This window comes from Ovis canadensis, chromosome 11 (assembly GCF_042477335.2).
Source record: "Ovis canadensis isolate MfBH-ARS-UI-01 breed Bighorn chromosome 11, ARS-UI_OviCan_v2, whole genome shotgun sequence".
Classification (NCBI taxonomy): Eukaryota; Metazoa; Chordata; class Mammalia; order Artiodactyla; family Bovidae; genus Ovis; species Ovis canadensis.
This window is the reverse complement of record NC_091255.1, coordinates 39,218,982-39,234,727: the sequence shown is the minus strand read 5'-3', so window position 1 is coordinate 39,234,727 and position 15,746 is coordinate 39,218,982.

Here is a 15,746-nt window from a genome sequence, read left to right as displayed (position 1 = left end):
TCTCCTTTCTCTAGAAAGGTGTCTTGAGAACCAGGTGATGGTGAGAGGTCCATGCCCTGGCATTAAGAGTCTACCTTACAAGGTCAGAACTCTTTATAACCCAAAAAGTCGCCCCCATCACCCATGAGCTCTTCCTCTCCTGTGTGCACAAAGCACTTTGCTAGTTTGTTTCGTCATGCATGCTTTTTCCCTTTGTTTGCCTATGACTTCACTGAAGAAAGAACTGCACGTCTTAATTTGGCTGTATCAGTGAAAAAAGATCCATTTAGCTACAAGTGGTAATTTGGTTACAGTGGCTTTGAAAAATACATGTTAATTTTTCTCATTTGGTAAGAAGTTTGGGGGTAGGTGATCTGGTAGAGTTACTTAAATATACCCTTAAAAAACTGGGTTCTTTAAAAAAAAATCACCTTTAGCAAAACAGCCTTTGTCTTCATTCTGTGACCTCAGAGTCATAAAATGGCTGCTATACCTCCAAGCATCATAAATGTGTTCCAGGCCAAAAGGTCTTCTGGTTTTTGTTGTTTGGTTTTAAATCAGGAAAGCAAGATTTTCCAGGAGTGTCAGCAAGATGGTACCCATTTGTATCTCTTTGGCAAGAACTCTGTATCAGGGCCATTCCTAAACCACCAGCCAGCCAAAGAGAATGAGGTGATCATGACTAGTTATGAGATGCAGGACAAGTCTCTTATATCATGACTCAGAACAAGGTTCTGCCAAGCAATAACTCTGAATCTTACCTCTACAGACAAGAGCCTGCCCTTTCTGAGATCTAAGTATCTGTACAGCGGCTGTGTGTCTGCTGTAACAGCTAACATTGTTAAGTACTTACTAAATGTCAGACATCGTCCTTAAGCAGGTCGATGAATTCTCGTTTAATCCTCACAACGACCGCATGCTGTTAATCCTATTTTACAGGAGAAATGGAGCCCACTAACCTTCCACAGGTATACAACTAATGAACGGGTCACAGAGCTACGGGGATCCAGGCAGACCCACCACAGAGGCCGTGTCTCCAGCTTCTGCATCCTGCCGCTGCCCTGTACAGGGGGCAGTGAAGTTGGCTGAATGAACACTTGAAACAATGAATGCCTTTTTCCCAGAAGAAGCTCTAACCTGCTCGGGGCTTCCCGCGCTGTTTGAAATCACTGTTCTCATCCATCTTCTTACTGGGGTCAGAGTGTTAGCACACGGACAGGATTTATGTCAGTTCATTGTGCTCTGAGGGAGAACAAAAAAAAAAAACAAACATGATTTTCTTTCTGGGCTTCTTACATCACAGAGACTAAGTAGAAGTCTGGAGAAGCCTGAGCTTTATCAGCAGACTGAAGTAAAACAACTGTACGTACAGGGAGTCCAGGGCCAAGAAACGAACAAAATGCGAAGCACGTCCAGACTCCGGCTGCATTCCTGAAGAAGCTGGTAGCGTGTCCCAGGTCTGGTGGGAGAGGATCAGGGGGAGCAGGGGCCTCACAGATCAGAGAACTGAGTGGAAGACACTGTCCCAGCACAGGGCGAGCTGGAAACCTGTGGCCGTGAGAGGCCAGGCTTCCAGGGGACAGCTGGGCGGCCCTGCCAAACATCTCAGTATTTTGTCTACCGGCTGTGAACATCAGGACTGTGGACAAGTGACTGAAATGCTCTGGTCTCACATGGAGGTTTGGCACTGCTCCAGATGTAGCCGTGGTCCTAAGAACTCCCAGAAAAGACGCAGACTCTGCCTCTAAGTGCAGACTCAGGACAGGGCTGCGCAGCCATAATTCAGTCTGATAAACATTTTCGATGTGAATTTCTTCTTTGGTGGGGTTGCCAGATTTAGCTAAATGTAAGTGTAGGACATGCCATTCCACTGGAATTTCGGATAAGCAGTAAATGCTTAGCATCAAAAACGGTGAAAACTGTTAGTCTCTCGGTCTGACTCTTTGTGACTCCCCGTACTATAGCCCACCAGGCTCCTCTGTCCATGGGATTCTCCAGGCAAGAATACTGGAGTGGGTGGCCATTACCCTCTCCAGGGGATCTTTCCGACCCAGGGATCAAACCCGGGTCTCCTACATTGCAGGTGGATTCTTTACTGTCTGAGCCACCAAGGAAACCCAAAAGTCTATCTTAAACACATGCTGGGGATATACTTACACCAAACATTCATTCAACAATGATGTGAAATGCAAGGTAAACTTTCTGTACTTTACCTGGAAGCCCTACTTTGGGACACAGAAACCCTGTCGTGTTTCTGTCACTATGCTCTATCCTGGCTTTAAAATGGGACAGACACTTGTCTCCTTGTGTTCTTGGTCAAATAGAAGCCAGAAAAGCACCCCAAATGGCCAGCAGGAAACCAGAACCACTGTCCCAGTCCTGCCTGCTGCCAATTGTCTGAGCTGGGACCAGCGGTGGGTGGAGGCCCACATCCTGAGAGCACATGACTCTTCCATCATGCTCCTCTGACCATGTTCTGGGCTCACCACTACTGGGCACGGCCACCCTGAATCTTCAGAAGCAGCCCTGGCACAGTTTGCATCTTTGACGGGTGTAGAGCCTGGAAGGTCACTGAGGTCCCAGCATCCACTCTCTTTTTCTGGACACAAAAATCCAGATGCATACAGCTAAGACAGAGTTGCTTCCACTACTGCGGAAATGAAGTTCTACGTGAAGAGAGGAGGAAGATGGTTAGGAGAGAAGGCTACATTCCCTCTGAGTGCCCTCGAGCCTCACAGGCGGCCTGCTCTGGGCAGGGAGGGGAGGAGCCCAGGGCCAGACCACACAGCAGGCACTCCGCCTGTCAACGCTGGGAGGATGGAGCAGGGTCTCCACCACCGCCTCCCATCCTCTTCCACCAGCTCAAGCCTGTGCTTCTGCAGGCTTCCCTTCTCTTCCTGGTGGCTCAAAGCTGCTAGAACAAAGTGTTAGGAACATTCTCTCACTGCCTCCTCAGCTGCCAGGAACACCTAGTATTCTGAGTACAACTCAGATTTAGATTCTCACAACTGTTTCAATGCAGTTGCGAGGTTGGCCAGGTCCTCTCTCCACATCCAAGATGTGGAAAGGAGAAGTTTAGAATGTAGCAAAGCCACAACACCCGCCCCAGCTGTTCAGATTCTAGTGCTGGGCTTCACACCGCCACCCCTCCCCCTGTATCTCTGCTAACCCCTGCTGGATGAGCTGTGTCTGGAGGACAGGACACACACAGAGACTGACTACCAGGCAAGTGACCACACAGGGCAATAAGCCAGCCAACCCGAGTGGTAGACAAGACGGCAGGTACCATGAGCAAGTGAGGGGGCAGGTGGCCTGGGGGGGCATCTGACCAGGGTTCCTGGGGAACCCCACGGGCTGGGGTTGGGTGGCTTTCACATCCAGACCAAGTGAGAAGCGGCCACACTGGGTCCTGATACTAGTGATGCCAGAAGGTCACAGAAGAGTCGAGCAAGATCCTACCGCCCAGGAGCTGAAGTGCCCGCACCCACCAGGGGACTTTCCTGTTCATGGGCGTATGTTTATAAAATGCCAGATCTCACAAATGAAACAGGATTAGAGAAAGACTCCTCCCAGAACAAACATCACTGAACTGGGAACCAAAGTCACAGGGGCAAGGCACCCCCTCCAGATAACGCCCACCATGAATCAGAGGATGGGTTATTACACGGAAAAGAGTGAATGGAATGGATGAACCAGGATGAAGAGTCAACTATGCCACAGTGCGTGAGGAGGGGCAGGGCGTCCACATGGGCTTCTAGGATCTGAATTTGAAGTGTGATCAGGCCTGTTCCCGTAACACCGGTGGGCATGTGAAGCCAATGGCATGCCCGTCACTCGAGTCGTACAAGAACCCAGGAAGAACAGAGCCAGGGGGACACAGGGTAAGAATGGGAGAGCCACAGGTGCCCATGGAGGCAACACTGAGTAGCAACGCCCAGACCCTGGCCTCAGCACACTGACCACCAGCAACCAGAAGGTGGGCGGTCATTAGAGTCCACCTACCTCCTGGTGCCACTCCTCTCGGTCTCCTTGTGCTCTGTGACCAAGTCGGGGGAAACCTCCCTCCAGATGGCCTTCAGTCCCCACGCGGCACTCAGATTCTCAGGGCAGCTGTCCATCTGTTGGTTTGACAGAAGCAACAGTCACCAACAGTGAGATGCAGGTGGAAGGAGCAGCTGGTTAATAAGAATAAGCCTATGGAGTAGAAGGGCCTGCAGAGGCTGCTCGGGCCGAAAGCAGGGCCCCTGCGGCCCGGCTGCTGCCACTGCCCTGGTCAGGATGGCGAGTCGGTGGCCCCCTTGAAACAGCACCGGCTTCAACTGGTTTTGTCTCCTTCAACAGCTTGTTGCTGTAATTAAGACTCGGATTATTAGATGATACAGAGACCGTACCGCTCCTGTACGAGACAGAAACCCACATCTCCAGGACGCCACAGAGCCAAGAACCCTCCATCTCTAGAACGGAAGCAAGCAGAAGCATTGCCACCACTGCCTTTTGTGAAGTGAGGAATCCTTCGAGATGGAAATTCAGCTTCCAGCAGCTCAAGTAGTGTCTGTGGACTGACTCCAGGCCAGCCCATTAGCTTCTGAACCAGGTTCGCTCTCCTAACATGCAACAAACCTAATGCTGAGACGCCCATGTGTGCACCAAAGAGCGTTTTATTTACAAAGCAGCCCAGCACATGGACAGAACAACAGACTTGAAATTGACCTTCTAGAACACCAGGGACAGTTCATTCAGTTCAGTTCAGTTACTCAGTCATGTCCAACTCTTTGAGACCCCATGGACTGCAGCATCCCAGGCTCCCTGTTCATCACCAACCCCCAGAGTTTACTCAAACTCATTTCCAATGAGTCGTTGATACTATCCAACCATCTAATCCTCTGTCATCCCCTTTTCCTCCCGCCTTCAATGTTCCCCAGCATCAGGGTCTTTTCAAATGAGTCAGTTCTTCGTATCAGGTGGCCAAAGTATTGGAGTTTCAGCTTCAGCATCAGTCCTTCCAATGAATTGGGATGAAATGGAATTTCAATGAAATCAGGATTGGTTTCCTTTAGGATAGACTGGTTAGATCTCCTTGCAGTCCAAGGGATTCTCAAGAGTCTTCTCTAACACCACAGTTCAAATGCATCAATTCTTCAGTGCTCAGCTTTCTTTATAGTCCAACTCTCACATCCTTACATGACTACTGGAAAAAGCATAGCCTTGACTAGATGGACCTTTGTTGTCAAAGTAATGTCTCTGCTTTTCAATATGCTGTCTAGGTTGGTCATAGCTTTTCTTTCAAAGAGCAAGCATCTTTTAACTTCATGGCAGCAGTCACCATCTGCAGTGATCTTGGAGCCCAAAAAATAAAGTCTGTCACTGTTTCCATTGTTTCCCCATATATTTGCCATGAAGCAATGGGGCCGGATGCCACAATCTTAGTTTTCTGAATGGTGAGTTTTAAGCCAGCTTTTTCACTCTCCTCTTTCACTTTCATCAAGAGGTTCTTTAGTTCTTCTTTGCTTTCTGCCATAAAGGTGGTGTCATCTGCATATCTGAGGTTATTGATATTTCTCCCGGCAATCTTGATTCCAGCTTGTGTTCCATCCAGCCCAGTGTCTCTCATGATGTACTCTGCATACAAGTTAAATAAGCAGGATGACAATATACAGCCTTGACGTACTCTTTTCCCAATTTGGAACCAGTCTGTTGTTCCATGTCCAGTTCTAACTGTTGCTTCTTGACCTGCATACACATTTCTCAGGAGGCAGATCAGGTGGTCTAATATTCCCATCTCTTTAAGAATTTTCCACAGTTTGTTGTGATCCATACAGTCAAAGGCATTGGCATATTCAATAAAGCAGTAGACTTTTTTTCCCTGGAAATCTCTTGCTTTTTGATGATCCAACAGATGTTGGCAATTTGATCTCTGGTTCCTCTGCCTTTTCAAAATCCAGTTTGAATATATGGAAGTTCATGGTTCACATACTGTTGAAGCCTGACTTGGAGAATTTTGAGCATTACTTTGTGAGCATGTAAGATGAGTGAAATTGTGCAGTAGTTTGAACATTCTTTGGCATTGCCTTTCTTTGGGATTGGAATGAAAACTGACCTTTTCCAGTCCTGTGGCCACTGCTGAGCTTTCCAAACTTGCTGGCATACTGAGTGTACCACATTCACAGCATCATCTTTCAGGATTTGAAATAGCTCAACTGGAAGTCCATCACCTCTGCTAGCTTTGTTCATAGTGATGCTTCCTAAGGCCCACTTGACTTCAAATTCCAGGATGTCTGGCTCTAGGTGAGTGATCATACCATTGTGATTACCTGGGTCGTGAAGATCTTTTTCGTACAGTTCTGTGTATTCTTGCCCACCTCTTCTTAATATCTTTTGCTTCTGTTAGGTCCATTCCATTTCTGTCCTTTATTGAGCCCATCTTTGCATGAAATATTCCCTTGGTATCCCTAATTTTCTTGAAGATATCTCTAGTCTTTCCCATTCTATTGTTTTCCTCTATTTCTTTGCACTGATCACTGAGGAAGGCTTTCTTATCTCTCCGTGCTATTCTTTGAAACTCTGCATTCAAATGGGTATATCTTTCCTTTTCTCCTTTGCCTTTCTCTTCTCTTCTTTTCACAGCTATTTATAAAGCCTCCTCAGACAACCATTTTGCCTTTTTGCTTTTCTTTTTCTTGGTGATGGTCTTGATCTCTGCCTCTTACACAATGTCATGAACCTCCATCCATAGTTCTTCAGGCACTCTGTCTATCAGATCTAATCCCTTGAATCTATTCATCACTTCCACTGTATAGCTGTAAGGGATTTGATTTAGGTCATGCCTGAATGGTCTAGTGGTTTTCCCTACTTTCTTCAATTTAAGTCTGAATTTGGCAATAAGGAGTTCATGATCTGAGCCACAGTCAGCTCCCAGTCTTATTTTTGCTGACTGTATAGAGCTTCTCCATCTTTGGCTGCAAAGAATATAATCAATCTGATTTCAGTATTGACCATCTGGTGATGTCCATGTGTAGAGTCATCTCTTGTGTTGTTGGAAGAGGGTGTTTGCTATGACCAATGTATTCTCTTAGCAAAACTCTATTAGCCTTTGCCCTGCTTCATTCTGTACTCCAAGGTCAAATTTGCCTGTTACTCCAGGTATCTCTTGACTTCCTACTTTCACATTCCAGTACCTTATAATGAAAAGGACATTTTTGGGGGGTTAAGTTCTAGAAGGTGTTATAGGTCTTCATAGAACCATTCAACTTCAGCTTCTTCAGCATTACTGGTCAGGGCATAGCCTTAGATTACTGTGATATTGAATGGTTTCCCTTGGAAACAGAGATCATTCTGTCATTTTTGAGATTGCATCCAAGTACTGCATTTTGGACTCTTTTGTTGACTATGATGACTACTCGATTCCTTCTAAGGGATTCTTGCCCACAGTAGTAGATATAATGGTCATCTGAGTTAAATTCACCCATTCCAGTCCATTTTAATTCACTGATTCCTAAAATACCGAAGTTCACTCTTGCCATCTCCCGTTTGACCACTTTCAATTTGCACTGATCATGGACCTAACATTCCAGATTCCTATGCGATATTGCTCTTTACAGCATCAGACTTTACTTCCATCACCAGTCACATGCACAACTGGCTGTTGTTTTTGCTTTGGCTCCATCTCTTCATTCTTTCTGGAGTTATTTCTCCCCTGATCTCCAGTAGCATATTGGGCACATACCAACCTGGGGAGTTCATCTTTCATTGTCCTATCTTTTTGCCTTTTCATACCATTCATGGGGTTCTCTAGGCAAGAATACTGAAGTGGTTTGCCATTCCCTTCTCCAGTAGACCACGTTTTATCAGAACTCTTCACCATGACCAGTCCATCTTGGGTGGCCCTACCCAGCATGGCTCATAGTTTCATTGAGTCAGACAAGGCTGTGGTCCATGTGATCAGATTGGTTAGTTTTCTGTGATTGTAGTTTTCAGTCTGTCTGCCCTCTGATGGAGGATAAGAGGCTTACAGAAGCTTCCCGATGGGGAAACTGGGTCTTGTTCTAATGGGTGAGGCCGTGCTCAGTAAATCTTTACGCCAGGGATAGCAGTATTTAAGGGGGCAGATCCCTGGGAGGCATGGGGAAAGCTGATTGTCTGTAGGGGTGAGACTCCTCCTGCACAGGCACCAGACACTCAAGCGTGGCCAGTGGAAAGGCCAGTGGTCCTATCCAGTCCTAACTGGTTCAGCCCAAATTAGACCCAGCTGATTCCAGTCTTCCTGACTAGGCTGCTTAGGGACCCTTGGACCCACTTCCCAGGTGGCTCTGCAATAATCTGTCTACAATGCAGGAGATGTGGGTTCCATCCCTGGAGGAGGGCATGCCAACTCACTCCAGTGTTCTTACCTGGAGGATCCCACGGGCAGAGGAGCCTGGAGGATTACAATCCACGAGGTCACAAAAGAGTTGGCCATGACTGAGTGTACAGACACACACACACACACACACACACACCCCTTGGAGAACATGCAAGTCTTAAAGCAACCTTGATTAGTGATGCCAGGTGAAACGATTCTAACGCATGACTTCACTTTCAAGTTCGAAATTTTCCCCAGTCCTTTAGATTTCATCCCAAACCCTGGATCTGGAGATGGATTCAAGCCCTGCTTCCTGACTCCTTGCCTATAGTTGACCTTCAATAAAGCTCTTTCCTCAGGAGCTGGTGCCCTAGTCAGGATCGGGCAGTGGGCTCTCTGCGGTAACAGCCTGGGTACTGCATCCCGGCTCACCTCCCACACCTTCTCTGTTTGGTCCTCTCTCGCTCCCAGCCTTCACTCTCAGCTTACCCGCTCACACTGACACCTGTCTCAGCTGTGCTCTCCAGGAACACAGGCTGAGACAGGGAGGCAGAAGACGGCCTGGCTGTCTTCGGGCTCAGCACCCTCCCGCTCCCCTCACCACAATGTTCGGTACCCGTGTCCTCCCCACCTCAGGCACCCAGGACAGAGCAGCCTCCAGCGCCCAGCCCTTCCCCCTCACAAGCCCGCTCCTTGTCTCCGGTTCCGTCTATCTTCCCTCTCTTGCTCCTTTTCCTAAGCAATTTTTTCCATTTTGCTTTCTTACATCAATCGATCACGGTTTCTCTCTTTGCATGAGTTTCCTCTGGCTGCCGTAACAAATCATTGCTCACTAAGTGGCTTAAGACAGCCAGGAAGTATTATCTTACATACATTTGGAGGTCAGCAGTCCAGAAGGGGCTTTCCTGGGCCAAGAGAAGGGTCAGGGGATCACACTGCCTCCAGCAGCTCTAAGGGAGAATCTATCTGCTTGTCCTTTCCAGGTCCAGGGACTCCTGATTCCTCAGCTTATGCCCCTTCCAGCAGTTACACCCCTCCAACCTCTGTTTCCATCCTTGCGTCTCCTTTTCTGACCCTCCTGGCACTCTCTTCTGTCTTTAAGGACCTCTGCGATTGACCCAGGACAAACTTCTCATCTGAGACTCCTCTGCAGAATCTCTCTGTGTGCATATGTTCACACACTCACTTTGGTCATGTTTGACTGTTTGGGACCCCATGGACTGTAGCCTCTGTGCATAAGATTCTCCAGGCAAGAATACTGGAATGGGTTGCCATGCCCTCCTCCAGGAGATCTTCCCAATCTAGGGATCAAACCTGAGACTCTTACGTCTCCTGCATTGGCAGGCAGTTTCTTTACCACCAGCGCCACCTGGGAAGCCCTACAGAATCTCTTTAGCCACCTGAAATATTCACACACCCCTGGGATTAGGACTTGGACATCTTGTGGGTCATTAACTCTTTCCCACATCCTTTAAACTCATTGTTTTAGTAAAAGAAAGAAACTCTAATGCTCCCCAATCTTCATCTTTGCTCATCTCAGCATCACAAACCCCACTTGCCCAGCTTGGAGGACACCCCCTATTAAGAGGGATTCACAGCTTCGATGCTTTTAAAATGTACAGCAAATATGTTAAGAGAAGTCATCTCAGACCTCCCTGTTACTGTGCAAGGAATTTTTTTATGAACTTAGGACACTGTATTTACATTTTAGCATATTAACCTCCAGACAATTCAAATTCACACTTTTAGGGAGTGGATTCTTGGGATTATTCCATCCCAGAAAAATAACAAGGTATCGTTTTCTGATATATTTCTGGGAATTGGGATTTAAAAACTCCATTTTCTTCCACTATTGCAACAACTCTCAAGGTCAAGAAATTTGGCCTGCGGTCTCATTTTTTTTTTTTCTTTCTTCTGTTGCAATGGAGTCAGGAACACAGCCACCACCTTGTACATAAATATTTTTCATACATGTGGACATTAATCCCAGGATCACAGAGTTTGGGGCTGAAAACCACTGTGTGGATGACAGTTTATCCGCTTCATTTTCCAGATAAGCAAACAGAAAACAGACAAGGTCTCCCAGTCTGGCAACTATGGGAGTTGTCTCCTTTTCTGCTCCTCTTCTCCAGGAGAAATAGTCTTGTTTCTTTTCATATTTCTCTCACCATCCTTGCCTTCATCCATCACTTTTCTCTAGGGTTCCTTGACCTTCTTGAGAAGACCGGGCCTTCTGCATGGTGTGACGACAGCAGGTGGGGTGGGGCCGTTATAGTGTCACCGCTCCCCCCAGCCCCGCACACAGTGGAAAGTCTGCCATCCAGACCACATTCCTTGGCAGGCCTGTGAGCAGAAGCTGTGAGACGGATGTCTCCCTCTTTTCCAGCTCACACCATCTAAGTGTGAGGCAGGGGCCTTTCTGTCTTTAGTGCAATGCTCCTCTGTGGTAAACTGCAAAAGCTGAAAAGTCTGTCCACAGACAGGAACAAGACACCATGCAGGATTTTGGGACTCGAGACCAGGAGGGCTGTGAGGGATCAGACAGGTCCTCAGGTCACAATCAAGAAGTTGGCCTGTACCTATTTGATGCTGAAGTCTGCTGCAAAGGCACATGGGAAATTCCCCCAACAGCATGAAATGCCTCCTGTTTAGCTCCAAGCCTTCATGGTGGGCCTGCGGTACAGGCTTCTCTGCCCATCCAGTCACAGCCGTGGTCCACCATCAGCCTGGTCACCACCATTGCATGACCCTGGTTAATTTATTTGCGTGCATCTGCGTTGATTTGTTTATATTTACTGTCTGTTCCTCTCTACTCGCACTCCCCCGACAGGATCCCCTGCATTAATTTTTTTCATTTTTGCCCAGATCAAGTTTATCCTTGGATGTATTTCTGTCCTAACGGTGAAGTGGCTGCTGGCAGCAGGAACACAGCCACAGATGAGAACTGCATCCCATAAAGGGACTGATTTTCATACCCCCTGAGCCCTGGGTACCAGTCCCCGTGGACATAGGAGCACTGTGGGCCAACAAGCTAAAGCAAGGAAGATGGGGTGTCCTGGACTGGCTTACTCCACACAGGGCTAGCCCTGGAGCTCCAAACAAAACGTGGGGTAGACAGGCCATGCAGGTGGAACGCTTCCCAGAGAGACATTTGGCTGCCACTGGGGGGAAGAGGGAGACAGATGGATGCTAAATGCCCAAGCAACAAACCCCTGCAGAACCAGTCAACCCCACCTTCCCAGCTACCAACCTGCCCCTGAATCCACACTGGCCGTAAGTTTCAAGCCAAAACATTAGTCGAGGCACACACATGTGCTCTGCCGTGCTGTGCTTAGTCGCTCAGCTGTGTCAGACGCTGCGACCCCATGGACTGCAGCCCACCAGGCTCCTCTGTCCATGGGATTCTCCAGGCAAGAATACTAGAGTGGGTTGCCATGCCCTTCTCCAAGGCACACATATATTGTCTCATACTGTATAATTTGTTTCAAGCAAAGACTCAGTTTTCCAGGAGATTTCTGTTACAGACTGAAAATATTGTTACAAAACTCTACTTTGAATGGCCCTATCTGGAAGTCCCCAGGCTTCCCAGAGGCTCGACGATAAAGAACCCACCTGCCAATGCAGGAAACATAAGAGGTTTGATCCCTGGGTCAGGGAAGATCCCCTGGAGGAGGGCACGGCAACCCACTCCAGTATTCTTGTCTGGAGAATCCCATGGACAGAGGAGCCTGGTGGGCTACAGTCTGTGGGGTCGCAGAGTCGGACACGACTGATGCGATCTTAGCACACACACACGCATCCAGACGTCCCTACAGTGGTGCAGAATTGTCCAAGAACTTTTCCAAAATTTTAAACCACAGCTTCATCAGGGCAGATGAGAAGGACAGCCTCATGTCTGAATGGCTTTTTTATAGCATCTGAAAATGGTTCTTTCAACTGTGAATCATTTTTTTTTAAGTTGGTTTTGATTTAGAGAATTGCTTTACAGGGAGGAAGGAGCTGTTGGCTGCATTCCTTCAAGAGAGGGATGGGTCAAGATATATCTGGACAATGTGCTCAGATGAAAAAAGGAAAAATTCAGACTGGTTCACAGGTTTAGGGGAGAAAAACGAAAACGTGAATTTTGTGTTTGAACTTTGGTTCTCCGCTGAGGTTCATTCACACACAGATTTCCTAACATTGTTTCTCCAGCTCTGTCCTCCCCCTTTAAAAGATCTGGTCCCTGTGTGTTGATAAATGTGTATCGTGCCACACCAGCCCTGGAGGAAAAATGCTGACCGTCTCAAGGTCTACAGTGAGAACTTCCTCACCCGGGATGCTAAGCTCTGAGATGCGGACGCGGTTCTCCAGCAGATGGCCAGGGCTCGGCATCCAGCAGATGGTTTCATCGGGGAGGTCAGGGAGGAAGGGGACTCTGGGGCAAGGCTTCTGGAGCTGGGAGGCTCACTGTGTGCTGGGAACACAGCCCAAGAGGAAAAGGTCTGCACGCTGCAGGAGGGGAAGGAGGGTCAGGGCTGTGACTGTCTGCATGGCCGGCTGAGCAAGGAAGGTGAGCAGGAACTGGGTAGGGAGACCAGGGGTGTGATGGGGGGCAGGTGAGGGAGGGAAGGCAGTCTGCAGCAATGGGGCACAAGAATCAGGCAGGAGTGGGAGGGTCAGGAGTTTTTGAAGGAGAAAGTTTACACTGAAACTTCACTGAGTCACTAGGGAACTGGAGTGAGGAGAAGCAGGGAGAAGAGGAGAGGAGCAGAGGAGAAGCAGGGGTTATGGGAAGCAGAACCAAGATGATAGACCTCTCATCCTTCTTGTGGAATTCTCATCCTCCACCCCCTCTACTTTTCCTCTCTGTGCTATGGGTGGAATTGTGTCTTCAAAAGATATGTTGAAGCCGTCACTCCCAGCATCAGAGGTGACCCTACTTGGAAACAGGGTTGTTGCAGACCTAAGTAGTTTAGTCGAGACTGTACCAGAGCGGGTGGGCCCCTAACCCAACATGACTGGGATCCTTGTACGAAGAGGAAATCTGGACAGACACACACAGAGAGGAGAAAGACATGAAGACACAGACACCACGGAACCTGAAGACAGGGAGGCAGTCCTGTTGCCATAAGTCAAGGAACATTTGGGGCTCCAAGAAGCTGGAAGAAACAAAGAAAATCTGCCTTTAGAGCCTTCAGGGGATATGTGGCTCCGCTGACAGCTTGAATTTGGACTTTCAGCCTCCAGAACTATGAAGCAACAAATCTCTGTGGTTTTAAGGTACCAGTTTGTTGTGCTTTTTTATGGAAGCCCCAGAAAACAAATACCCACTGTTTTGATGATGTTCAATCTCAGCCAATTCAAGGAGAGAGAAACAAAGCGATCTTCGATCAATGTTTACACGGATTAGCCAAAGTCTACCTGGACATCCACTGTCTCCACGGATGGCCTTTGTTCCGCTCGCCACCGATTTTGATGCAGGATCCTTTCTGGTGTGAACAGAAAATGGAGCCTTCAACATGGATTTTTTTCTAAAGAGCTCTTTGTCATAGAACCCTTTCCTCGCCATCTCTCTGAATCCTTTCCTATTCTTGAAGTAGCTGAAAGAGGACTTCCCTGGTGGCCCAGTGGTTAAGAATCTGCCTGCCAACGCAGGAGACGTGGGTTTGATCCACGGGAAAGAGTCCATGTGCCACAGAGAAGATTCCACGTGCTGTAAGGCAACTAAACCCCGTGCGTCACAACTACCAAGCCCGCACTCTGGAGCCCAAGAGCCACAGCTACCGAGCGCACATGTCCTGGAGCCTGTGTAACACGACGAGGGAACCGCCGCAGTGAGAAGCCTGAGCACCACCACTCGAGAGCAGCCCCACTTGCTGCAACTACAGAAAGCCCGCGCACAGCCAAAAATAAATACATAAAAAAATTTTAAGTAGTTGAAAGAATCTACGTGTTGCAGAACAAGTTCTCAGAAATTCCTGATCAGCACCGGCATCTGGTGATATTTCACCTGTCTGAAAGTTTGTATCTGCTGTATCTTGATGCTGAAGACTTTATTTCAGCAAATGTTGAAAGATTAAAAGATAACAGAGGCTTTCAAACATGATCAAGGAATGAGAACCTATTAAAAAAACACACACACACAACAACCAAAGAGATTTGAAAAAAGAACAAAACATAATTTCAAAAAGTCAAATGTAGACTCACTAGAATGAAAAACATGATGGGCATGCACTGGGTAAGGCTCAACAGCCACAGGAAGAGATCTGGCAATAATAATTCAATCCATTAAAATAGAGGAGGGTGCTTTTTGCTCTGATGTCATAGACTGAGTTGAGCATTTCATGTTGGGAGGCAGCTCTGCTCCATGCGGTTGTTCAGGGTCACAGGCCCCCTCCATCTTGCTTGTCATCCATCCCCTAAGACATTAACATCATCTGGTCATGGGCACAGAGGATAGAATAGTTTCTTCTTCCAATCCTTTTTAAACTATTACTTCTATAAAATACCTCCTCCCCCCAGAAAATGAACGACTTGGAAAATGATTACATGCTTAGGTATTGTGACAAGGCTGAACTGCTATAAAGGGTCAAAATGCTTTTCCCTCCATTTTTAAACTAATCCCATTCTAAGTCATGAGTTTATGGACCGTGGAGCTTTACACACTTTTCATCTTACCAAGAGGAGACAGGCTGTGGAAGAGACATGCCCCTTGTCCGCACCACATCCACTGACATCAACTGAATGTTGCTTAATGACCCAGCCACACCAACTCTAAGCTGTCTGGGAAATGCCGCAGAGCTGAGGAGGCAGGTGTCCAATCACAGTCCTATTAACACAAAAGAAGGAGAGAATGATTTATTGCATACAGCTAGTGGTCTCCATCACAAATGGGTTACAAAGCATATTGGATGGAGTACATCAGAATCTCAGTGAGCTGAAGGATGGAACCAAAGACATTATCCAGAAGACCTTCTAAAGACAAAGAAATGGAAACATAAAAGGCATGCTATGAGTCTTGGAAAAGGCCCAGTGGAATGGGGAAGAGACAATATTTAAAATATAGACCAAAAATCTTCTAAAATTGTTGAGAGATTCACGAAGCTCAGTGAATCCCACTGGGTGCTGTTGTAAAGGCTTTATGTATTAACACAGTCAGTGCACACAAGGGAAGTTATTGTTATCACTATTTTACAGAGGGGGATGTTCAAGGCTCAGAGAGGTTAAGTGATTTGCTCAATGTCACACAGCTATCTAGAGGTTTCCCAAATGGCGCTAGTGGTTAAGAACCCACATCCCAGAGGGAGATGTAAGAGACCCGGGCTAAATCCCTGGGTCAGGAAGATCCCCTGGAGAAAGAAATGTCAACCCACTCCAGTATTCTTGCCTGGAAAATCCCATGGAAAGAGGAGCCTGGTGGGCTACAGTCCATGAGGTCGCAAAGAGTCAG